The 26,604-nt window shown below is 47.3% G+C and overlaps 1 long non-coding RNA gene across 1 annotated transcript in view; it reads right to left on the bottom strand.

The window, feature by feature from the left end:
• Nucleotides 1-26,604, bottom strand: part of LOC146200918 (uncharacterized) — an 87,395-nt gene that overhangs the window by 36,170 nt on the left and 24,621 nt on the right. The window contains exons 2-3 of the long non-coding RNA XR_014704858.1: nucleotides 23,693-23,883; nucleotides 9,924-10,006 (exon numbers count right to left, since the gene is read on the bottom strand). This is a non-coding gene — a long non-coding RNA (uncharacterized LOC146200918). The remainder of the gene's footprint in view (nucleotides 1-9,923; nucleotides 10,007-23,692; nucleotides 23,884-26,604) is intronic.

The raw sequence follows: 26,604 nt of genomic DNA, 5'->3' as shown, positions 1-26,604 counted from the left end.
CAGATGACCTTGAATCAGCGGTAGTTTTCGCCGCAAGGTTACAGATGGCGCTGTAGTATGGGAGCCCAGGGGCCCGCGCTGCCCGCTCGCGTTCGTTCGGAAATTTTCGCGCCACGCGCGGGGTGTACTTGCTGAAGCTCGTGTGTGTGTGTGTGAAGGCTTCTCCGGGTTCTCTAAAAGTGTTTGGTTGTGCCTGTGAGTCCAGTGAGTGCATTGTTCGGCTGATTGGTATTCTGCTGTGATGCACTCAACGTATACCACGCCGCGGCATGTGACGCCGAGTGCAATTAGTTGCGCTCAGCCTTGCTGCGCTTCAAAATGGGCAAGAAGTGCTTTGTACCGAATTGCAAGTCGGGATATCGGACTTGTACGGAGCGTGTGTCGCTCTTCAAGGCTCCGCGTGAACCCGAACGTTTAGAAAAGTGGCGATGGGCGATTCCGAGAGCAGATAGAGTTTTGCAGCCTACCGACCACGTGTGCGCAAAGCACTTCCCGAATGAAGTGATCTCTGCAACATATCACGCGGAATACAAGGGGAACGTCCTTCTATACGCACAAAAAAAAAACGGTGCTCTCACCCGACGCTGTGCCTGGCATTTTCCCGAACTGCCCAGGATACTTGACTGTGCAGCAAAAAACGAGAAAACCTCCGCGGAAACGGCAGGCTCTGCCGCCGACTTCTCACAAGCCTAAGAAGCAAGGACAGCCAGAAGCGTCGAATGCTTCTGAAGAGCTACACCTGGCCGTTGAAAATACACCAAGTTTATTGCTGGTTGACACAACGAGTTCAAAACATTCTGATGCCGAATCAACAGACGCGCCTTGTAAGAGGCCACGCTTGGATTTCAAAAGCGTCGCGCCCCCTCCACGTGAAGAAGAGGATACTTTTCAATGCGATACTGACACATTGAGTGGCACATGCACTGCCGACGCCCCTAGTCATGCAGCTGAAAAGGTAATTTCCTGTTTTAAATTCAGGTGGCATTCCTCCAGCCGCCTCATCTAAGCTCACTAGGCGCAACAAATCATGATATTGTTCTACAATTACTGAGCGGAAATTATCGTAAATACGATACGATTCTTCCTTTCAGTATATTTATTTGATTATAATTAATTAGCCAGGATCTCATTGGACATCTAATAGCACAGTGTGCTAGTAATCGCATAAGCTTTGCTCACTATTAGGTGGCATCCGGAAAGTGAACATTTATTTATTTAATTTCAGCGCCGTTCAGGCGTTAAAGAAGAAGTTGGTAACAGAAAATTTTAGATTAATAAGAAATAATAAAATAGCAAGAAACATGTAACACCGACTTGTTTAAGAGAAGTAATGACATAATATAGGTGACGTAAACGAAACTTTAGCTTAGTTGGGATGGCAGAAACATTCCTGATTCTATCATATCTTTTCATTCAGCAACAAGTTTCTTCCTCATCTGAAAAAACTACGCAGCAAGAGAGAAGTCATGGACCAACGCAAGAGCAGCGACCCACCGAGTCCCTGTTCCTCCAGGACGGAGGACAGCAAATGACAATTTCCGCTCTGTCATGCTGTGCATCCAGCCTTAAACTCCCAAGTGAAGCCTGGGCAGTCCAAGTTTCTGACAGATTTGGAGTTAAATCTGTTGTTTTCAGTGAGCTAGAATTGCCGAAATGCAGAATGCAGAAAACCTAGAATTGCAGGCGCCTTTTCATAGAAAAGTACTAGAAGTAACCACATCACATAATCACTCCTTGTCAGTGAAATGTTTTGTTTATGGCCGTATTGTTAACGTACATACCATAAGTTCTGGTTTGCCCATGAATTCTCTAGCTGATATAGAGTGTGCAGTGCGGGTCTTTAATGAAATGCATGTGTGTGCAGGTGGTCCCAGTGGTGAAATGTACAATAATATACGCCCCGAGTGCGCATATATTGACAAATGTGGAACCTGGCGGCACAACAGTTGCCTACTAGTGACAGAGAGTACAAGTTGCAATGCATGTGCTAAGTTAAAAGATGTACTTCGTATTCATGCTGCACGAAAGAAAAAGAATTCTCAAGTGAAACACATTCGCATTCCGGCCAGTCCATCGAAAAAAACGCGCATTGAAATGTTGCGGCGCGCCAGGATTGCCTGCTACAAGTCAAGAGTGCGGCTTCAAAAACAAAAACATAATTTTGAACAAGAATTGGCTAACTGCAAATCAAAACTACTAGAAATCAGTAATGAAACACTCGAACGCCTTTCCAGAGAAGCAAACCTTCCTGAAGAGCAAAAGCTGGTGTTGAAAGAGTGTGTAGCTGCAGGCAAAGCTCGCTCAAAAAACGGTAGAAGATACTCAGATGACTGGATCTTGCTCTGCCTTCTCCTTCATATTAGGTCACCTGCAGGATACAGATTCTTGATGGAGAGTGAAATTCTCGCCTTGCCTTCAGTACGAACAATACACCGCTACATCTCATTGGTGGGCTTTAAAACAGGCTTTGATAGTAAGTTCTTCATAGCCTTAAAAAGGAAACTTGAAAAGAAAGATGACTTCAAGCGGCACGGTATTATCATCTTTGATGAGATGCAAGTCCGTAAAAGCAAGGCTGTCAACTCAAAGACAATGACCTACGTCGGTCTGGCATCAGAGACGGAAAACAGTAGCGAGCTTGCAGACCATGCACTTGTTTTTATGTTCTGCCCTTTTGGTGAAAGTTATGCGCAGCCAATAGGTGTTTTTGCAGCAAAAGGTGCCACGAGGGGTACTATTCTTGCACAGTTGCTCCTTCAGGCAATTTTACTTATGGAGGAAGCTGGAGCAAAAATTCATGGGTTTGTTTGTGATGGAGCTTCGACAAACAGGGCTATGTGGCGAACACTGGGTATAAGTGGGTCACTAGAAGCCTGCCAGAACTCTTTCACACATCCAAGCGACCCCACACGAAAATTTTTTGCATTTTCTGATGCTCCACACCTCTTTAAATGCATCAGAAACCGTCTTTTGCAACAAAGGTACCTGAAAAAGGAGGGACGTTGGATTAGGTGGGAGGACTATGCAGCAGTTTATAAAGAAAACCAAGCGAATGTTGGAGCTCTGAAGGTGTGTCCAAAAATAACACATTCCCACATTTATCCAAGCAACTGTGAAAAGATGCGGGTAAAGCTTGCCACGCAAGTGTTCAGTCGCTCGATGGCAGCAGGTATTGAATTTTACAGAAACCGTGGTGTGCGCAGTCTGGGAGACACTGAAGCCACGCAAGAATTCACATTGTTTCTTAATAATCTTTTCGATGCCTTGAACCGACGGTTTCCTCATGAAGGTGTCACAAAGCAGGGCTCTGACCTAGGCATTCTGTCACGTGGAGTAGAATGGTTGGATACCTGGGAAAAAGAGCTGCAGAGTGGAAATATCACGAAAGATATGTTCCTGACAAAAAGCACCTCTGAAGGGCTCCGAGTTACCTTGAGAGCTTTGTGAGGTTCTTTTGCATCAGTACGAGTTCAGATACGTTCTTACAAATAAAATGAACCAAGATCCGATCGAAAGATTCTTTGGCAAGATAAGACTTGCTGGAAGCCAGAATGACCATCCTTCAATGCCAACATTTTTGCAACTGTACAATACAATGTCCATTTACAGCCTTCTGAGGCCTCTCAAGTTTGGGAATTGCTGCGTGGCCGATGAGAAGCCATTACTAGACGCATCAGACTTCAGAGCCTTGATCGAACTAGGCAGTGCAAGCAACTCTTCGCCTGGCTTCATTGATCAGCTAAAAGAAAAGCTTGATAAACTGATTCTTGTTGAGAACTGGGAATGTGAGGATGTTATCACAGTAAACGGAAAAGATACAGAGCAAGTCGTTGACTGCATTCTTTACTATGAGGTTGGATTCTTGAGCCGAAAGTTGATGAAAGCCACAACGTGCGATTGTTGCCGGTCTGCTTTTACCATTCCGGAAAACAGCTCTGCTGAAGCATCCCTGACCAACACAAAGAGCAGGGGTGGACTGTTGCACCCCAACGTGAATCTCTTTGAGCTGTTGAGAGCAGCTGAGGAGCACTTTGCAAAAAATGCCGACAGTCAGTCTGTATACTGGGAAACAGTGGAGCATGTGCTTGACACAAAGACCTTGACTTTTCCATGTGCTCAGCATAAAGAAGAGGTCATCGCACAAATTCTGCACTATTTCTTAACCATGAGAATGAGGCAGCACTGCAAAGCTGCAACCATGAACTTGAAAAAACAAGCTCAAGAGAAAAAAAAGCTTGCAAAACTTTGTTCATCCTGAATCCTGTTGCCAAGTTTAGAGAATGTCCTAATTTTTGTTAGATTTTTTGTGAATGTATGTTTTAAACAGTTTTTGCCATGTAATGTATACTTTTGTGACAGAATAAAGTATATGTTCAGCCCCCCTTTCAGCATACCATTCCTAATATTCTACACAAATGTAAGAGCACTGTACACACCACCAAACCTACTTCAGGTCGGACATTTTTTTTTTCTGATATAAGAGCGCGCATTGCTCTCTTGAAATGACAGAGTAGGATAGAAAAATTATGCCCATTCATGGGCAACTAGCACAAGATATACTGCTTTGAGAGTTGCGATGGATTTAACCGTGTGACATGCCCTTCATCAAGCTGTACTGCACACGGCTTGCTGTACTGGCGCAAAGTATAACCGCCATCGCCTTAAGACTGAGAAGAAGTCTGCGTAGGGGTCGCGTGTCGAGAGAAGTTTGTAACCAAGTACATGTGTAAGCTAGAGGTGCAACGGTTCAAGGTGCTTTGAGGACTTTTATTTTGTAAAGGGGAAGATGAGCAGCGGCGGCAGCCGCACCGCCAGCGCACAGCGCGAGATCACTGGGTTGACGACCGAAGCTCGGAACGGCATTTTGGCTAGCTGTCCTTAGGCTATTTCCCTGAAAATCCTGCTACAATTTATTTATTTTGGCTTTAATTAGCTAACATTGGCGGGCGCAACTAGAAAATACGATTGATATACTGTCTTCAACGTATGCTAGCTATCAGAGCTATTACAAAAACGCCGTCGAGAAATCAGTTGCACATTCATTTAGATAATCAGTCTTGTTACTGCAGAATCCGGGTGTATTCATGCCTGTGCATACTTTTCTATATACCCCGATATCGAGCGCGACAAACGAGCAACGCTTAGCATCGATAACCTACGCAGCGCGAATCCAAGAGCCTCCTCCTACTAGCGCCACCTGTCGCCAAGAAACGGAAACAGCGCCGGCGGCGAACACAACCAGGACGGCACGCCGGCTGCAGTGTCATCACCTAAATTATTCTTACACCGTGTTGGTCCCTCAGCGCGCCGCTCACCCACATCTGGCGCGCCGTCGCTATGGCAACGCCTTTGCCGTAGCAACGCGATGACGTTTGCTCGCTCTGCGCTCGCTCCACAGCGGTTCCGCAGAGGCGCTGCTCAATCGCGTTCGCTCGATCTTGTGCTGACTTAACAGGCAAACTATCAGACTGTCTTGGAAATGATCTCCACTGGTATCCTTAGGCGCAACGAAAAGGAGTTCTCGTGACCGGTGACATCAACAAGACAAGGAATCCTCATTCGTCCAAGCTATGGATGTGCGGTGTCACTGGGAGTTATGTCCGCAACAACGCAAGTCAACGCACATTGGACCAGAAGTTCGGACTTCGTATTTCATACAGGTACACTGGAAACAGCATATGCTATCAACAAACTAGAAACCAAGACACTTCTTTCCTGATGACAAGAGCGTATTCATTGGAATAAATAAAGTAACTACATATGATACACCATGGCTATGTCTACGTCGATAAACAAAGCTAAACAAAACATTGCTCTCGCCAATCTTTAGCTTAACCAGAGTTAAACCACATTCAATTATTTTATTCCAGTGCCTTATGAGAGTGCCAATTTCTTTTCCATCTTTTTTTTTTTTTCTATTTCATTTCTATTTGTTGTGTACTATCCTGCTTAATAGTTTACTTCACTCTCACTTTTTTTCTATGCCTTGTGTTTTGTACGTCTGTCTCTCTCCTTGACGTTCTTTTTTTTTGTGTATCCGTTGTTTTGGTGCTGTTCTTTCCTTTTCGATTCTGCTTTCTGTTTTTGTCTTGTTCGCAGGCCTGGATTCTGCCTTTTGGTAGTTTGTTTTATAATTTAGGCCAGCGCGGACCATCTTGGGACTCAGCCATCGTCTTTGTTATTTTATTGTTATTATGGTTATATATATTTCACTGCTTTAAAAAGTTTTTTTTAATCTTGAGCATATGCTCTCTTTTACGTATCTTTAATTGGCTTTAAGCCCGGAAAAGCTTTTTCTGTGCCGGGTTCTGTCTTATTTTCTTTCTTTTTTTTCATACTTCGATAGGACAAATTAAATGGGTAAAAATGGGGTTCGTGCCATGCCATGACTTTTGAATGCGTGGATGCTTTGCGTAGTCTCCGCTGGCGCCGTTACAGTACGTGAATTCGCCGTTAGCCTCTTCATGGAAGGCGCTTCTACCTAGTTAGCCCACGCGCCGATAGATTAGATTAGATAGATAGATAGATAGATAGATAGATAGATAGATAGATAGATAGATAGATAGATAGATAGATAGATAGATAGATAGATAGATAGATAGATAGATAGATAGATAGATAGATAGATAGATAGATAGATAGATAGATAGATAGATAGATAGATAGATAGATAGATAGATAGATAGATAGATAGATTTACGGAAAGGAAAAGCAGAGAGGTTGGCCGGAATAATTCACATCTGGCCTGCTATTCTGCACTGGGGAAGGGGAGAAGAAATAAGATCATGATGGGTGACGATGTGGGAGAAGGCATATGATATATATATACAGGCACAGTAGCTTGCTTCACAAGCGCGAATCAAGCCCGCTGGCGCACGAAAAACGGCAAAGAGCACGCACTGCCTGGACACCCTTGCCGAGCCGAGATATACTTAGCTACGCGGTAGGCAGATGATAATGCAGAACCACGGCGCAGCGAAGACAGCCCGTTAGAAGCTGTCTGAGGCTGCATAGCAGAGCGTGACGTCATGCACGGGCGCCGAGAAGAGACCGGCACGGTGGCGGAATACCTTCGGCTCTGGTCAACCGGTTGTCACGGTTACGACGCATGTGCAGGGCTAGGTACTCCGAAATGCGCTTCTGCTAGCCAAGTGTAGCTTTCGTTACAATACAGCCATTTTCTTTTTAAAGTGGATTGATTATATAAGGAATAAAGAACGAAAAACGAGCCCGGTGACGCCTGTCCCAATCGCCGTTTTATGGGGGTCGCTTCTACTATCTATCCATCAAAAGAACGGTTAATATCCCCAGGTGGACAAAACGAAGCACCTTTTTGTTTACCCTGTCCTGCCGTAATTGGAAAGGGCATTTGAGGCAAAGTATTAAACGTAGTTTCTGACCGAATAAACTTACAAACGCTTTCGAGACGTTTTCAGCCCTTCCTGTTTTTTTTTTTTTTATTACGTGAATTCGCCGTTAGCCTCTTCATGGAAAGCGCTTCTACCTAGTTAGCCCACGCGCCGATAGATAGATAGATAGATAGATAGATAGATAGATAGATAGATAGATAGATAGATAGATAGATAGATAGATAGATAGATAGATAGATAGATAGATAGATAGATAGATAGATAGATAGATAGATAGATAGATAGATAGATAGATAGATAGATAGATAGATAGATAGATAGATAGATAGATAGATAGATAGATAGATAGATAGATAGATAGATAGATAGATAGATAGATAGATAGATAGATAGATAGATAGATAGATAGATAGATAGATAGATAGATAGATAGATAGATAGATAGATAGATAGATAGATAGATAGATAGATAGATAGATAGATAGATAGATAGATAGATAGATAGATAGATAGATAGATAGATAGATAGATAGATAGATAGATAGATAGATATGGAAAGGAAAAGCAGAGAGGTTGGCCGGAATAATTCACATCTGGCCTGCTATTCTGCACTGGGGAAGGGGAGAAGAAATAAGATCATGATGGGTGACGATGTGGGAGAAGGCATATGAAATGTATATACAGGCACAGTAGCTTGCCTCACAAGCGCGAATCAAGCCCGCTGGCGCACAAAAAACGGCAAAGAGCACGCACTGCCTGGACACCCTTGCCGAGCCGAGTCATATTCTTAGCTACGCGGTAGGCAGATGATAATGGAGAACCACGGCGCAGCGAAGAGAGCCCGGCAGAAGCGCTCTGAGGCTGCATAGCAGAGCGTGACGTCATGCACGGGCGCCGAGAAGAGACCGGCAAGGTGGCGGAATACCTTCGGCTCTGGTCAACCGGTTGTCACGGTAACGACGCATGTGCAGGGCTAGGTACTCCGAAATGCGCTTCTGCTAGCCAAGTGTAGCTTTCGTTACAATACAGCCATTTTCTTTTTAAAGTGGATTGATTATATAAGGAATAAAGAACGAAAAACGAGCCCGGTGACGCCTGTCCCAATCGCCGTTTTATGGGGGTCGCTTCTACTATCTATCCATCAAAAGAACGGTTAATATCCCCAGGTGGACAAAACGAAGCACCTTTTTGTTTACCCTGTCCCGCCGTAATTGGAAAGGGCATTTGAGGCAAAGTATTAAACGTAGTTTCTGACCGAATAAACTTACAAACGCTTTCGAGACGTTTTCAGCCCTTCCTGCTTTTTTTTTTTTTTTTTATTGTGGTAGGAAAAGGCGGTGGAGGGAGGATGGGATCGCCCGTCAAGCACGTCACTACGCCAGGTAGGAATGGGGGCAAATTTTCATTCATTTAATTACATTTCTTGTTTAACTATATGGTTCTCAGCTAGCCCAGTAACGTATATATAACATGAGAGGTAAAAAACGTAAGCAGCTTACTCTTTCACTTGAGGATCAGAATGACAGAGTTATGATATGAGGTAAAATAGGCGGCCAAAGGCGCGGTAGAGGGACTGATAATGTGCTTAGGAATGGATGATAGTATAGCATAGGAAGAACACAGTTTGGGATGGTTTGGGCAGTTGTGAAATTAGCTTTACGTCTTAGTTCAGTAACATGTCCTGCGAAAAGCGGAGAAGGATAATTCTACTACACGGTTCAGTACTGTTTCGAAATTAGCACTCATTGGGAAGCCCATACCGCGTATTCGTGTTCTACCTTGACCCGAATTACAGTTAAATACTGATAGTGGTGCTTGTCGCAGGGGTGGTCTAAAGTAGCCAAGATCGTGATTTGCTACATTTGTCAACTGAGGAAAGTGGAAAGCTAATTCTCATTGGGCGTGAACGAGCACCTAAAAATAATCGAGCGCCTTAATGGCCGGATTCATGACAAAATCATATATTTGCGGCGGTCCCCAAACCGATTGCGGCGTTCCACTAGTTCTCCGCGCAGGATACGACGTATTTGTTTCCTTGAAGCCTTCTTAATGTTTTGTATGCTCGCAAATATGAACTAGCCATTCTTGCGTTTCGAGAGCGCTCAAATAATTCCAATGACATGACACGAGCCACGCTTTGCATATTGGGGGTTACATCACAGCACCGTGTTCGGCAGCAAATACCATGCGGGGAAAATTTGTATGCTTCTCTCATCCGAGTGAATATGGCGAAAATGCAGTTTTAAGTTTGCCTTGTAAAGTAACTATAATAAATGACAATATAATAGTGAAGATAGTTTTCTCATAACATTATATGTAACGGCTATTTACATAAGATCTAAATGCGTTTAACCATTCAATGCCAGCTAGCCTATATTATTGAAGATGAAAAAGTGTTATATGCAGTCTCCCATGCACTTCGAAGCACTGGTTGCAGCTTAGGATTCGACTGCGTCGAACGTAAGCTCGACTTTCCGGTGCTGTGAAGCAACTCTGCTTGATTATTCAGTAACAGTATGGTGCAGTGCGTGGAGCTTGGTAAGGTATACTTACTTTTAATAATATATGAATTCACGGTGTTGTAACCAGTCTTGTTTTCTTGCTTAGAGAACGTCATACTAATATTGGCGATCGGCCTGCGTGGAAAGAGGCAAGTTTATTCGCTTTATGCTGCTAATTCGGCACTTAACGCTGTAATTGTTTTTCAGAATTTCACCTTGGGCTTGTTTCGTATTTGAAGTTTTATTTATTACTTATTTTATTACGCAAAAGTAGCCGCAAACGTTTTTATCATAACATAGGGATTCTAAGTGCTTGTTCCTTGACCGATCTTCACTCACTCATAGGAATTCTAAGAATATCTAGAATTGTTTCTGCATAGCCCAAAATTTGATCTGCCGAAATGATCCATGAGGGCTAAGGTATGCGTTCATACAGCGGAATAGCGCAACAAAGGCGGGACAAGCACGAGACAAAGGTCAATTGTCTCACCTCTGTTGCGCTGTTCCCCAGTTTGAACGCATACCAACTCGCCCAGACTTCAGCTTCACTCTGAAGTGTTCATCGTTGTGCATGAAACTCTTGGAAGCTAGTGTATGTGTTCACCGTTGCACAACACCTAATTATTTAAGAGCAGACATAGGCTATGATAGTTACAGCCATAAGTATTTAGGTTCTCTCATAGAAAGCAGAAAGTATTGATAAATGTTTGCTAAATTATCAGGCCCAAACGAAACTACATGGGCGACGCAAATAACTCAACCGCCATTTTGAAAGTGCAGCATCAATTCTCGAGAGCAGTACCATTCTTGTGGGCAAGCCCGGAAGCCACAGCTGCAATTAGGAGGTCTCCTGAATCGAGATCGAAGTATTTCTGCAGAGCAAATGGCGTCTTTGTCTGGCTACTTTCTTCCACTAGCCCAGAACGCACATTTTGAGCGCGAACACTGACATTGAGTGAGAGAAGGCCCTTCAATGCCGAATAAGCGAGACACTTCCTAACAGTAACGTGATAACAAACGAACGTGACAGCATTTTCTTTGCCACGAACTTGCAGCACCCTTTGGAGCATCTTGGTTACTCTGTAAAGTATATTTGCTTTCATGCATAATCATTTGAATGATTGCACCATTTCCTGACGAAGAACTCATTGATCGGCACATGTTTGAGTTCCTTGTAGCACAACTTTTGGGCTTGCTCGGAGTAATCACAGGCAAACGATTGTGAACTTATAGGCTTATATGCTCCCAATTATTTCCACGAGATATCAAATATTTATATTTCATAAAAATGGCGTACGCAAAAGTTGTAGACAAAATTTGAGCAAGTGTTAATGAACAAAGCTCTTTCCCTGAACCAAAAACGACCTTATGAAAATGAAGATACTTCTAAAACCTTCTTTGAGAGGCTTGAATTTTCGGACATATTGATACGGGGCAGAAGGCTAGCACAGAAACCACAGCAGCTGAAGGGCAAGCGTCCACAGCACAGTAGAGCAAGTGTTCAGGCAAGTCTCAACGGTTTCTTCAGCTTCGTCTTCCTTTCACGGCACTACTGTCAATCGTCCTCTTCTTCAACATCCAGCAACGCGCAGGTCATATATGTAACATTACCCCCCCCCCCCCCCCCCGAAAAGCACAGTCTCGGTGCGGATTATGTCGAACTACTGCAGGTGTAGTACGGCTTCATTCGGGCGACATGAACGATCTCGGTACGTGGCATAGCGGACTGTTGCGGCGGATGCACAGGGGTGATCTCATATGTCACAGGAGTGACTGGCCGTAAGACACGGTAGGGTCCTGCGTAGCGTGGCATGAGCTTCTCACACAGCCCAACTCTACGAGCGGGAGTCCAGAGCAAGACGAGAGAACCCGGACAGTAGTGGACGTCGCGGTGACGAGAATCATGGCGGCGTTTCCGGGAATTTTGGGAGGAAGCTAATCGGCGGCGAGCAATACCCGGGCGGCGTCAGCTCGAGATATGGCGTCACGAACATAGGAGCTGGCATTTACGGTGGGAGGCAGTACGCTGTCAAACGGAAGGGGAGGGTCGCGGCCGTATAGGAGATAGAAGGGGGAGTAGCCCATTGTGTCGTGACGGGAGGAATTATATGCGAACTTTACAAACGGCAAAGTAACATCCCAGTCACGGTGATCATCCGATACATACATTGACAACATGTCCGTGAGCATGCGGTTGAGGCGTTCGGTGAGGCCGTTCGTTTGTGGATGGTAAGCGGTGGTGAAATAGTGCTTAATGGAGCAGAACCGGAGAATTTCGTCGACTACCCGAGCAAGAAAGCAACGGCCACGGTCAGTGAGCAGCTGGCGTGGAGCACCATGGAGCAGGATGACGTCGTGGAGAAGAAACGCAGCCACGTCAGTTGCACAGCTGGTAGGTATCGCTCGGGTGACAGCGTAGCGCGTAGTATAATCCGTGGCCACCGCAATCCATTTATTCCCCGACGAAGAGAGTGGGAAAGGCCCGAGAAGATGAAGGCCAACTCGGGAAAACGGGTCTACTGGAATGTCGATCGGCTGCAGGCATCCAGCAGGCACCACCGATGGCTTCTTCCGTCGCTGACACCGGTCACAAGAAGCCACGTAACGACGAACAGAGCGATAGAGGCCCGGCCAAAAGAAACGGCGGCAGACGCTGTCGTACGTGCGAGATAGACCAAGATGACCCGCAGTTGGCACGTCGTGCAGTTGCTGTAGAACGGTGGCGCGCAGGTGTTCGGGGACTACGAGCAGAAGCTCGGCGCCATCTGGTCGCATATTCCGCCGGTATAAGGTGCCGTTGTGGAGCATGAACAAAGCAAGGGTTGCATCAAGGTGATTAGTGCTGAGGCGATTGATAATACTGCAAGGCTTGGGGTCTAAGCGCTGTTTATGGCGAATGTTTAGAAGGTCAGAGATGGCCAATACACATGTGTCATCGTCACACTCGCTGGTGGGTGGTGGATCTACCGGGTTGCGGGAGAGGCAGTCGGCGTCAGCGTGCAATCGGCCGGACTTGTGGACGACCGAAAAAGTGTATTCCTGAAGGCGGAGGGCCCAACGCCTCAGGCGACCAGTAGGGTCCTTCAGCGTAGAAAGCCAACATAAGGCGTGGTGGTCGGTGATGACGGAGAACGGGCGGCCAAACAAGTAAGGGCGAAACTTTGTGATGGCCCACACGAGGGCTAAGCACGCACGTTCTGTGATCGAGTAATTCCTCTCAGCCGCAGAAAGGAGGCGACTGGCATAAGCAATGACGCGAGTGCGACCCATCTGCTGTTGGGCAAGAATGGCACCAATACCGTGACCACTGGCGTCGGTGCGTACCTCCGTTGGTGCTGAGGGATTGAAGTGTGCCAGGATGGGTGGGTTGGTGAGGGCCGCAATGAGCGCAGAAAATGCTTGAGACTGTTCTTGGTCCCAGCAAAATGGAGCGTCGTTCTGCAGAAGATTGGTGAGTGGGCGAGCAGTCTCCGTAAAGTTGGGGACAAACCGCCGAAAATAGGAGAAAAGGCCTAGAAAACTACGCACGTCACTGGTACAGCGGGGTGTAGGAAATGCTCTAACAGCACGTATTTTGTCTGGGTCGGGTCGAACGCCAGGTGCGTCGACCACGTGACCGAGCACCTTGAGTTCACGTCGGCCGAAGCTACACTTCTTCGAGTTAAGCTGAAGGCCAGCTCTTCGGAAGACTCCAAGAATGGCCTCAAGGCGATGGAGATGGCTCTCGAAGGTTGAGGAAAAGACAATAACGTCATCGAGATAACATAAACACGTCGTCCATTTGAAACCGCGCAAAAGAAAATCGATCATGCGCTCAAATGTTGCGGGCGCATTACACAGACCAGATGGCATCACCTTGAATTGGTACAGGCCATCAGGTGTGACTAAAGCGGTCTTCTCTCGATCCCGTTCGTCAACAGCGATCTGCCAATAACCAGAACGGAGATCAATCGAAGAAAAATAGCTGGCACCGTGCAAGCAGTCAAGGGCATCATCTATCCTGGGGAGCGGGTAAACGTCCTTCTTTGTAATTTTGTTGAGATGTCGGTAATCAACGCAGAACCTCCAGGTATTGTCCTTCTTTTTAACAAGCACGACAGGTGATGCCCAGGGACTGCTGGAAGGCTCTATAATGTTCCTTGCCAACATCTTGTCGACTTCATCTTGTATGAGGCGACGTTCAGAAATGGGGACTCGGTAAGGTCGTCTGTGAATTGGGCTGGCGTCTCCGGTATCGATTCGATGTGTAACGAGGGACGTTTGACCCAAGGGTCGGTCACCAAAATAAAAAATATCTCTGTACGATGTCAGTAGGGTCGTAAGTGCTTTAGCACGATCAGGGCGCAAGTCAGGAGCAACCATGCCGGATATACGAACCTCCTGAGGTGGGAACAGTGCAGGTCGCGTCGGCACTGCGGCAATAGGGTCACGTAAAAGAGCAGCCACAATACACTCCGACAATGGGGTCAGTTCGGCGAGAGAAATGCCCTCAGGAAGAACTTGCACAAAAGAGCTGAAGTTAAGGACTGGAATACAAGTGCTGTTATTCGCTACATGCACTATATTGTGAGGTAGAGCGATGCTACGCTCAAGTGTCACGCCAGTTATGGGGCAAACAACGTAGTCGCCATCCGGAACGGAGGGAAAAGGCGACATCAGCACATACACTGCGGCTTCTGGTGGTAGGCGACTAAATGTAGCGGAACGAAGACGGAGCGTTGAAGTTTCAGGAGCTTTGTTGTCAGGGCAGAGCGGCAGGTCTAGATGAATCAGTCCAGAATAACAGTCAATGAGAGCGGAGTGTTCTGTTAAAAAGTCGAGTCCTAATATAACTTCATGAGGGCAATTGGTGAGGACTGTAAATAGCACAGGCATGTGGCGGTCGGCAATGGTAACTCTCGCAGTACACATACCAATGACAGTAGTTGTGTTGCCATCAGCAACACGAACGGTAGACGAGGAAGCAGGTGTGAGGACTTTGTCGAGGCGTCGACGGAGCGAGGAGCTGAGAACAGAAATGTGGGTTCCAGTATCAATAAGGGCAGAAATGGAGACTCCGTCCACAAGAATATCAACGAGGTTTCGTCTAGGTGCGGGGGTCAGTTCCGAGTTGACAGTCCGGGTCGGGAATGCAGCGTCACTCCAGGGCGCTGCACTCGCTAGTTTCCCGAGTAGGTACCGGCGTGTGATGGGGAGGAGTTGCGGCGAGATACCGGTGAACGGGATCGACGAGCCAGTGGGGATGGAGATCGGCTGGTGCGACGGGCAGGGGGAACGGTTTCGTTTCGAGTCTCATCTTGTTGAGAAAGATAATGTTCTGGTCCATCGTAGACTGGTCGGAGCTCCTCTGGTTGGACAGGGAAGCGTCGAGGTCCTTGGTAGTATCGGCGGTCGGCGTTGTAATAGGAGCGAGGAGCGAAGAAGGTACGGCTACGGCAATAACGCGATGTGTGACCGGCGCGACAGCAAATGAAGCAAATTGGCCTGTCGTCTGAGGTGCGCCACTCTGCAGGATTGCGACTAAGGTAGCGACGTGGGGAAGGTGGGCTGGCAGTAGTAGCAGCCACTACAGGAACAGAGTGGGATGGTGGCGCGGGCGACACGGGGCTGGAGGACAGGCCGACGTTTGCAAGTTCTTGGCGAACTACAGCCTGTATCATGGCCACGCTGTCGGGTAGCGGAGACATGAGTGGTGTAGGAGCTAAGGCCTCGAGTTCTCTCCGGACGATGCAAGTCATGTTCGTGGGATGGGAAGGTTATTGCAAAGGGGCCAGATCATCGCAGGATGATGTAGCTGCGGTGTTTGGAAGGCGCTCAAAGCGATGTACGAGGCGTCGTTGTTTACCCTGCTCGAATTTTCGACAGACTTGAAGCACTGAGTCGACGGTGGAGCAATTCATGCAGAACAGGATGTTGAACGCATCATCCGCAATGCCCTTGAGGATATGGCCTACCTTGTCATTTTCCGTCATTGAGCAGTTGACCTTGCGACACAACGAAAGCACGTCTTGAATATACGCAAGGTAGGACTCCGTAGAGGATTGGATGCGAGATGAAAGTTCTGTTTTTGCTGCGACAGCTCGACCAATGGGCTTCCCGAACAGGTCCTTAAGCTTTTGCTTACAGATTGCCCACGTCACCAGCTCTTGTTCGTGATTTTGGAACCACGTGCGAGCGGTTCCCGCCAAATAGAAAATGATGTTGGCCCTCATAATGGTCGCGTCCCAGTGGTTGTTCTTGCTGCAACGCTCGTACTCATCCAGCCAATCTTCCACGTCTGTCTTGTCTTCGCCATTAAATATGGGAGGGTGGCGGATTTTTGTGGGCACGACTGGCTGAGCCGAAGTTGCCGCGGTGGTAGGGGCTGCCTCGGATGTCATAGTGGTAATTGTTGACGTCGTTTAAAGCCCAGGTAGATGACAGCCACTGCGCAAATCCAGGTTTTGGCAGCGCAAGGGGATCTTTGGTCACCTCCACCAAGATGATGCGGGGCAGAAGGCTAGCATAGAAACCACTGCAGCTGAAGGGCAAGCGTCCACAGTACAGTAGAGCAAGTGTTCAGGCAAGTCTCAAAGGTTTCTTCAGCTTCGTCTTCCTTTCACGGCACTACTGTTAATCCTCCTCTTCTTCAACATCCAGCAACGCGCAGGTCATATATGTAACAATATATTCGCATAAACGCACTCATTGGTTTTATATGGTCCATGTATTTGCTCGGTTCATTCTTAGGACACCGCTAATAAGAAAGCTTTCGTTATCCCGCGGAGAATTACACCACTCCAAAGAACGTGTTCAAGATTACACAATATTATATTTCTCTCACTATTAAGATAACACTCGAATTTCTGAAGTTGAGCGCAGCCATGAAATATTTGCCTAAAACAAGAGCTTCGTTAAATTTTATTTGACAAGGTGGGCTAGTGCTATTTCTCCGTCACTTAATTCGATACATCCGCCTATATGGCGTAGCGGCATCCAGAAAGGCACCGCGGCATCATATATATATAAGCCTTCGTACTAACCTCTGACAGCTCTTGACTGCTGAACGCAAGCTCAAGGGGGCGTCCCCACTTTTACGAGATGCACGTGCTCTGGAGGCTTCCGCAAAAGGGTGCTCCCCGATGCGACCCCCTTCTGCAAATTTGGTGTACCACCGCATCTAGTGACATCGCACCTGCGACTATAATTAACACTCCTTTTACGAACGCATCTCGCTGCTCGTGAACTGACCTGCCGAATACGAGTCACCTCACCGCATATCCATGCGACGCCGCTCCAGTGAACTTGGCTCTCGATCCTTCTGAGCCGCTGAACTTAGAACCTGTGCCCGGCGCGCTTCGGCAGCGCTCTCGGCCGCATTCTCCGCCTTACAGACGGCGCGGCTTTGAGCCAACTGGCAAAACGGACTTACCGCATCGGCGGTTCTAGGCGCAGGTAGGCAAATGGGCACTTATCCTGAGCTGGACCAACGGGCCTGCTTTTCCGAGCGGCTGTAAAGGGTAGCGTCGGCAACTGGCAGCAGCTTGATGAGTAACCCAAGATCTCCTTGAGAATGACTCGTTCGGCGACCACACCTGCGGTTTCAATCGAGGCGTATCGCAATAGCGGTTGGAAACTCCTGCCATCGGGCCAGGCTTCGCATACCGGCCAGGATCGCCCAGCCAACTTCGGACGACTTACTGCGTGGAATTCCACCATTCTTCGTGAGCTAGCCTCCCCACCTGGACTGCCATTGAGGCCTCACGTTGGGCGCCATTTTGGGGGGGTTCTCACGGGGCTCCGGCTCTGCTCTCAGAACCGAAGCCATACCGCTAGCTCTGACCACAGCTGTGGCCGTGAAGAACGACACACCGAGGCATAAATAGCCAGCGGGCCAAGTTGTTTATTGCGAGTGCCCAACATTCTTCCTCGGTGTAGTAGCATCTCGTCGTTTCTCTCGATGCTGTCCGCTGAGATGCGAGGGAAGGGGGAAGGAGGGGCCGTTCTCTCACCCCCCGCCCTCTCCGCCACAGCGCCGGGGGGAAGGAGGCGAGGAGGGGAAGATGAGTGCTCCCCGAGAGAAAGAGAGGGTGTTCGGCGCGTCTTGCTGGCGAGGGAAATGTTGAATTCCCACAACCTCTGGAAAAAAAAAATCCTTTCAAAATACGGGAAGCCCTGAAGAGTCGCTTCTGGCGCCTCTGTTTACTTCGCAGCCAGCGAATGTTTACAGTGTCATCCTCCTTGGCTCGCTGCGGGTTCAAAATAAATATCGTCCGTTGCAAGGCTCACCTGCTTCTCGGCGGGGACACATGTTTCGCGCCTTTCTTCACGCGCAGTCCATAGCGAATTCACACCTCGCGTTCTTATAATACACATCGACATGCCGTACAAGTGTCTGGGCCACGAAAACAGAAGATGATCATAACACGAACATTTATGCATGCCTACAACAGGCGAGCTTTCGTAAGCGCGTTGAGGTAACAAGATAAACAAGGTAACAAGATACTGCATAATAATTTATAGTGCCGCGAAACCTTCAAAACTGCATTTGTTGTTTTCTAGCAGCCGCCGGCATGCGGCCTTATTACTCTTATTCTGACACGCATATCCATTCAGTATTCTTTGTTTGTTGATGCTCAAGGTCGGAAGACGCCCCTTTATCAGTTCATTTGTCGCGAAAGATGCGCCGAGATCTGTCTCGAAGACTCCGACCACTCACGTATGTTTCTGCAATGTTCCAGGTTGTACTAGTAACAGTCTGCGACGTCATCTAGAAGTTTCTGAGCAGCCTTTAAATTGAGCGTTGACGTGTGAGACAGGCATTCCATTGCGGAAGTAGAATGGTGGCGAAGGCTGGGGGCCCAAAAGCGGTTCAGCGGTACCGCAGTATATATCCACAGGTCGGGGGGCCAATCACACAGATTAAGAAATTATACTACTACAAATTAAAAAGTATCAATCAACACAAAAAGAATAGACATTTTGATAACTTCGCTTGTGAATGAGGTAAGGTATTTTATTAGGACATTCTTAATTATTTAAAAAAACCTTGTAACACTGCTTATAAACAAGGGCTTAAACAACAGAAACTCGAGTTTTTTTAGATGGGAAAGGTTGGCGCGCGCTGAAAGGCAACAACCTTCAAAAGATGCAGGTTCGTCAATGCAACGCGGCGGTTTAAAAAAAAAAAAAACTTGTTTATAATTTGCCCCAAAGTGAACGTATGCTTGACGTCATTTCACGTCAAGGCCCCCCCATTTTCATTGGTCGCTGGAGCCCATGAGCCGCCATGTTTTGTATGCATGGGTGTCTATGGAGACTTCGCTAACATAGTACATATACCTTGGGCATTCTGCGTTCGACGATCGACGAGCACGTTTCTTGCTATCGCCGCCGAGTTGCTCAGTTCTTTTGCGGATGTAAGTCAGCCCGATAAAGAGTTAATTCCAGTACTATCACGCCAGCGTCCTCTTTTGGTGTCTATGGTCTTGTCACCACTAAGTGATAATAGCTAGAACAAGTTGGAAAGTAATTAAAAATTATATTACACAGGTTCCTTCTCAATAAAGAGTCCAAACAAGAATAATGTGAGCCTTTTTTCCAAGAGAACTAGGTCAACATGTTAGAAGTGGCGCCGTATTGCGCAAACCTTCACGGTCTGACTGCAGTTCCTTCAGCCTGGCATCCCAACCATCGAGACTGCTCGCTTGCAGCGTTTGGCCGTGAGGTTGTCGACATACTATTACTACCTTATCTTCAAAATCGAGTGAAAACGCGGAAGTAGATATCTGTTTGCGTCTGCCGCTGCATTATATCGACGATGACGCGCACGATACAGAAACATTGTACTATTTGCGGTTAGAATCAAACGACCAAACTTCGGTGTTATCTGATGCATTTTTAGCATCACGAACGTGCGGCAATGCTGGATTACGTCTACCACAGAGTCGAGGTTTCATTGGCTGATAAGAAAATTATAGATATCTGCGGAAAATTTTTAAGCTGATGGCCAACTTTTTCATCATCGGTAATGCGAGGAGAGACAAGCTTGCACAGCTTCAAGTCTTCCTCGATATTCTTGGTGCATGTTTCTCCAGGAAGCTGAGCGCTTTGAAAAAGCGCTTGTTCAGCTCGCTTCTTCGGGTCAAAAATCTCCAAATAATTTTTTATCTCTTCTACACAGCGGTCCCATGCGACGAAAGTGTCCTCGTGGTTCACGTACCACTTTAGTGCTGTGCCGTTAAGCGCGAACACTACATTAAATAGCTGGGCGGAAGAGTCCCACTTATTGTAACTGCTCCTCCGCTTGTATTGAGCGAGCCACTCATGCAATTATTCGCCCGATGAGCCCGTGAGCGAACGCGGTTCCCGGGGATGCTGCCATGAGCTCTAGGCACGAAACTCGGAGCGTCGCTGTCAACAGACGTCGAAGGCACAAATGGTTGCAGGCCAGAAAGAAGACGACTTCGACGCAGTACAAACTTGGAGTCAGTCTTCGGAGTTTCTGGTGAATGTCTACCAAGCGCCTCTAACCAAGATGTTACAAACAAGGTTTTATTTCGTCTAACGTCTAAGACCCAGCTGTGTCCACCTGCGAGTTCCAGCACGAGCCGCTCCTCCGTCGACTTCATCTTCCCTTGTCTCGATTTCTCGGCGTAACACAAGGAAGGTCATGACATCTCTTCTCGATGATACACCCACGATGACGGCCGACCCCTGCTTGCAAATGACCTCTTCATGCGGAATCAGCAGCACAATTGTTGAATAAAGTCAACGCATCATCGCGAGCGTTACCCATGAAAAATTGCCCCCATGACTCCGGCCTCATTGGCCCCGACTTAAATATAATTTTATAGAGACATCTGAGCCCCCTGCCACTCAGCGATTCGCCTGGCGGTTCCTTCCAAGCGCTGCTAAGTGAGCCTCGCAAATACCGAACCTTCGCCTACGACCACCACTGCTGTTCTTGTGGGACTTCGCTGCATTTTACAGTCTTCAAGCACGAATCGCCTACGCATGACAGGGCTGCATAAACGGATAAAGCGCTTGCGCAGGAGAGAGCGGCGGCATGCCAGAATTGGTAAAACTCCGACTCTGGCTGGAAACTCGAGCTCTGCAATGCAAAGCGTCTCGTATTGCGAGAGCGAGCGGCACAGTGTTGGAAGCAGTCGTAACCATTCTACTGTCATGAAAATTGACGTCGGCGCGTCACTTCTTGCCCATATCGTTAGGAGGCCGTGGCATGACAGCTTATCAGTGCGGGTTTTTAGAGGCAAGTTTAGCATTCACTTAGCATACATGCAATATGTGTGCTCGGAATGGTGATCCTCGCTGGAGCATATATGTGAACTAAAATGGTTTTTGTGGGAAGCATCAATTGCACAGCCGCAATCAACATAAAGGTGACCGCGAGAGCTTTGACCGGTGGGCCTTTCAAGCTGCATAGCGACCGATTTTGTAACTGCGAGGATAATGATTGTGCGTCCTCCTTGCCCTTCTACGCTCTTCCATGCTACAGGCACCACCCGCCTGACTAACTCGCCGGCTTTTTGTTTCTACTCAAAATTGCTGCGGACACGATTTTGCTGACGAGGTCTGTGGACGTGGTCTGCGCGGACGTGGTCTTTGTGCAGAAATCTGTGAACATAGGGAAGTAATCCTTTCGTATGTCACCGCACCCTGCTTGAAGACGCGTGAAAAAAAGAATTGTTACCAGTTGCGGGAAGTGTCAGCTGTTACAGGAAGAGCAAAAAAAGAGAGGGGCAACCAAGATATCTCCCTCGCCACGGAATGTGATGACGTAACGTGGCGCTCGAGAGGTCACCTCTATATTGATTGCGACTGTACTTGATGCTTTTCGCACTTAGAACCCACCTTGTCGTCGCTCTTGCTTTCAAATTCTCTAAAAGGGACCAATTTGAGTAGCATGCGGGCACGCCGCTCTTCAAGCACCATTACGGCAGACGTGTACCTAAAGTGATTTAGCGTAGGCGGCCCCATTTAGGGTTCTCGAGGGTTTACCCACAAAAAGCTGTCAATCCATTGCACCTATCCTGAAGTAATTTACTACTGACCAATTGGGGCAGCACGCCGGTACACCCGTTTTTTCCTCGCTATGGCTGATGTACTACCGAAAGCGATTTGATGTGTACTGCCGACATATAGTCAACATTAGGTAGAATCTTCTTTGTAATATCCATCAAGGCCTGGATATCAAGGTCTGGATCTATCATTGTGGTCTGAATGCAGGAATGCGGTCTGCGGTAGCTCAATCAGCTCTGTTAGACATATGCTGCATGAAAAGGGGCTAACCGAATTAGGGCGCTTTTCGAGGCGCGACGCAGGCAATATGGTGGTTGTCATCCCAGCCTCATTTGCCAGCATGGGGCCCACTGGGGCCGTACATTCAGTGCTACCTGAGCAGGCAAATAAGACTTTGGTGGAGCATATGTGGCAAGCATTGGCAGATTAGGACACGGTTGGTTTGTTGGGTATAGTTTTTGGGGTTTAACGTCTCAGAGCGAATCGGGCTCTGCGATATACCGTAGTGGAGGGCATCGGAAGTTTTGACCACCTGGGGTTGTTTTCACGTGCACTAACGCCATCTAAAAGCAGCCGCCGCGCCCGGTATTTGTGTCGTTTAAATGAACCAACTAGGCACAGCATTAGGGCGCCTAGCCTTTCGCCTCCATCGAAAAGCAGCCGTCTCGGCTGGGATTTGATCCCGCGTCCTTTGGCACCATAGTAGAATGCCCAAACCACTGCACCACCACTCGAGTCTTACCCTCAAGAGTAAGGTGTAGAACTGCTCTACATTACAGGTGTTCACCTCTAAAGAAGGAAGATCGAGATTCTTCTTGAATTCAGACAACGCAGGGAGCCATGGAAAGTAAAGTGATAAATTAGATTTAAGTGACCTTTAGGAAGTCTTCTGGTTTGGTCAGGAAAAGCTAGTAAATACCACTAGTCGATACCAAGAAGGAGAAGTAGGAACAGGTAGGACATGAGATGTGAACATCAAGCAGGGTGCTGAAAGGTAGAATGCATGACTGCGATTAAGAAGTTTTGAGCTGGTGACTGCAGTGCAGCTAGCACCGGACCAAGTTAATTTGAAGGTTATGAAAAACGTATTTTCTCAGCCGGTGGTATAGCCCATATGCTGATACTGTGTATGCTGTGATTACTTATGCGAGAACGTTACGCGACTGTAAATTTATTCGGCACTGCAAGTCTGTTATTATATAACAGAGCCATCTGGCGCTGTTTAAATTGCGAGAGGTAAATAGAACGTTTGCGAAGGAAGGCAGCAGTGATTAAATTAAATTATGTAGTGTAATAAATTGCCCACTAATCAAAATAATCGCAGTGGCGTGCTGATCGTCATTAATGTTCTCTTCACTGTACGGATGAGCAATGACAATAAGCATAAAACCAAAAATGATGGCCCCTTTTATCTTCTGATTTCGTTGAGGCTTATTGATGATAAATTTAAAGGTGACCATCTATCGTTGTCACGAAGCAGCCATGAAATGGCAATTGTATGACGCCCCTTTTTGAGCGAACTGAGTGATAATGCATGATATGAGATGTAATCTAGTACTGGTAGACAGACAAGCCTGAAAAACGGCAGTGTTCAGATAGGATCATAAACTGGGAGTCCTTAGCAGTCGCCTGTCGTTTTCTTATGTTTCTCTTTTGTGTTTCAGCATGTGAAGACATGATGAAATTTCGGGGAGTACAGCTGAAATGGTATTTTCAGTGGTGCGTTGTAAGGACTGTTTGCATCCAGAAACGGCATAATCAACCTTAGGCATTAGACGATAAAATAAAGAAAGCTCTTACCACATTGGCTTCGTATGATTTGGCAGAATATGCGTAGAGCTCATATTTAGATAGAAAAACACCTTTATTAAACGGTGTTCCTCCAAAAGCTCAGGTTTAAAAGCTGCTGTGACGCACATAGACTCGTTCAGTCCTCCAGGTGGATTATAATTTCTTCTGATCATAACAATTTCTACATTTGGTTGGAAGAACTGAAAATATAAAAATGTTTATTTAATCAACTTTGTCCCGCTTAAAATGTCATGGGAGCCTTGCGCTTGAGGTTTTAATATGGTGGCATCACCTCGTGGCGGCCAAGAAGAAAATTAGTTGTGGCTTAACTTTGGTTAACCCTAGTTGATTTGCGATATCAACGGCGGAAGCTTTTTTTGCCTGCTACATTATTCAACTATCACGCCCTATCAGTGTAAGGGGCTACATTATTGGGGACACTTAAGCTCATCCTTTAAGAGTATGATGCGAGAGCGTAAGTTACCACTCTTCTTCTTCTACTCCTCCTACTCCTCCTCGGTTGTTCAAGGCCAAGCATGGCTTCCGCCAGGACCACTCGACGGCTCGAAGCGTGGCGCAGTATTGCTATTGCAATATAGCCTGACTGGGTAGTACAACGGTGGTTCTGCCTATGCTCCAGCGCTTATCTCGCAGGCTTTCTGTGTCCACTGGCGCTTCTTTATTCCCCTTTGTGAGCGTGAAAATATTCGTCATCATGGACATCATTGTCAATCGGCAGCAGCCTAAAATTACACAAAGAAGCGCTGCGGCTGCCTTCCGGCGATAAGGTCAAAGCATGCGGCAACGATTTTAATGTGTACCTCTCCACCCCCAAACATCGTCACCACCGCTATATTGCTAATTGCGTCGTGAGGTGTCGCGGACAAATGAACAATTTCATTGTTTGACTCTACTGCTCTATTTTATAGCCGCACTAAAACGTGCTACGGTCTGTTTGATACGTGCGATCAGGTGCATGCATACTCCGGTTCAAGAGAAACGCTTTTCGCCCGACGCTGCCGCCGCTCCTCCGGCTCAAATATGAAATATACAAAGTATAGCCAGCTATTTTTACGTCTATATTTGTGATCGTGAGAAAAACCCTCGTTATGCTACTGTCTTCGGCCGTTGAAGAGGCATAAAAGCTCCACGTAAGCCAAGCAACAAAAGGCGAGGACGGCAAACTAGAGCTCGCTTAGAGCATTTGCTTTCTCAATTAAAACAGCCGTTCACTTTCAAGAGGAAACATCAATAAATGGCATTTGGCGCAGGTATCTGTTACTAAGCAGTCGACAATACCATAACGATCATTATACACCGCGCGTTCCTGAGCTGGAAGTCTGCTTCTAATGAGCGATTCCCCCACTGCGCCAACAGGCAACAGGAAAAAAACAGGCAACAGGTGATTTGCAATTTAGCAGTGGAACGAGGTCAGCGTGCCTTTCTGATATCTGTACCTAACGATGAACACCGAAACTCCTGCCGCTGTATAATTGAACGTTTCTGCAGTCCCAGATTCAGCTTTCTGGGCGACTTTCCTGTACGTGTATACTCAATTTATAAATACTACGAGCACGACGTATGATTTAAACGGGGCGTAAAACCCAATAAACTAGACCACGATCAACTTACATGTTGAGGGAAAAGCATTCATTCCATGCAATTTCCAGCGCAAGGTGCCCATCGCAAAGACTGTGCCTCAGAAGGGTTATTTACGCTGACTATCCTTGCTGCGGCTTTGTGTATTCACGCGCTTAAGCTTAGTTGCATTTAAAGCTTTCGTAGAGCTCCAATGATTCGCGCAACTCACTATCGCCTGGCTATGTCGACTGGTAGCGTGCCGAGATTTCGCCTCCTTTTCTGTACGTCGTATAATGCCTGGCACGGCCTTTTTTCCCATCGTGAAAACTCTGAAATCATATGCAGCGCTTTATATTGTTACGTGGAAGATCTACAGTCTGAAAGCTCTCCGCACAGCTAACGTTGATGAGGGCACTGATTTCACGACACCCAGTGTCGTCGTCTTCCCGGAGTCTGTTGCACTTCTTCATCCTCATCACGAACAGCGAATACAGCTAAGTAACACTACCCCCCCGCGGGAAAAGCACAGTCCCGGTGCGGTCTATGTTAGCGAAATAGAACGTTGATAATAGGGCTTTAGACGGGACACATGTACTATTTCGGAGGTTGGAGCTGTGGACGGGGACTTCGGAACCACAGATTCAACTTCGTAGGTGACGTCGGTCACGGGGCGCAAAACACGGTAAGGGCCAGCGTAACGGGGCAAAAGTTTTTCACACAAGCCCACTCGACGGCACGGGAGCCACAACAAAACAAGAGATCCAGGAGTGTAGTGGACATCACGGTGGCGGCTGTCGTACCGGATCTTCTGGGAGTCTTGGGATGCAGAGAGCCTGGCATGAGCTATCCGGCGGGCATCATGAGCGCGGGTGACGGCATCACTGGTGTAAGTACTGGTGGCGTCTGCCGCGGGTAGGGAGGTGTCGAAGGGTAGTAACGGTTGTCGGCCAAATAATAAATAAAATGGAGAGTATCCAGCGGTAGAATGGACAGATGAATTGTAGGCGAATGTGACAAAGGGGAGATGAACGTCCCAATCTCGATGGTCGTCAGATACATACATGGCCAGCATGTCTGTGAGGGTACGGTTTAGACGTTCCGTGAGGCCATTGGTCTGGGGGTGATATGCGGTGGTGAATTTGTGGCGGACGGAGCACGAACGGAGAATTTCGTCAACCACTCGCGACAGGAAACAGCGGCCACGGTCAGTTAGTAGTTCACGAGGAGCACCATGATGAAGAATTACGTTTTCTAGAAGGAAGTCAGCGACGTCTGTGGCGCAGCTGGTCGGGATGGCTCGGGTAATAGCATACCGAGTAGCGTAATCGGTGGCGATGGCG

The sequence above is a fragment of the Amblyomma maculatum genome, chromosome 2, assembly GCF_055883805.1.
Source record: "Amblyomma maculatum isolate TAMU_Amacu chromosome 2, ASM5588380v1, whole genome shotgun sequence".
NCBI lineage: Eukaryota > Metazoa > Arthropoda > Arachnida > Ixodida > Ixodidae > Amblyomma > Amblyomma maculatum.
The sequence above is the reverse complement of the archived record's forward strand: the minus strand, read 5'-3'. Positions and strand labels throughout refer to the sequence as shown.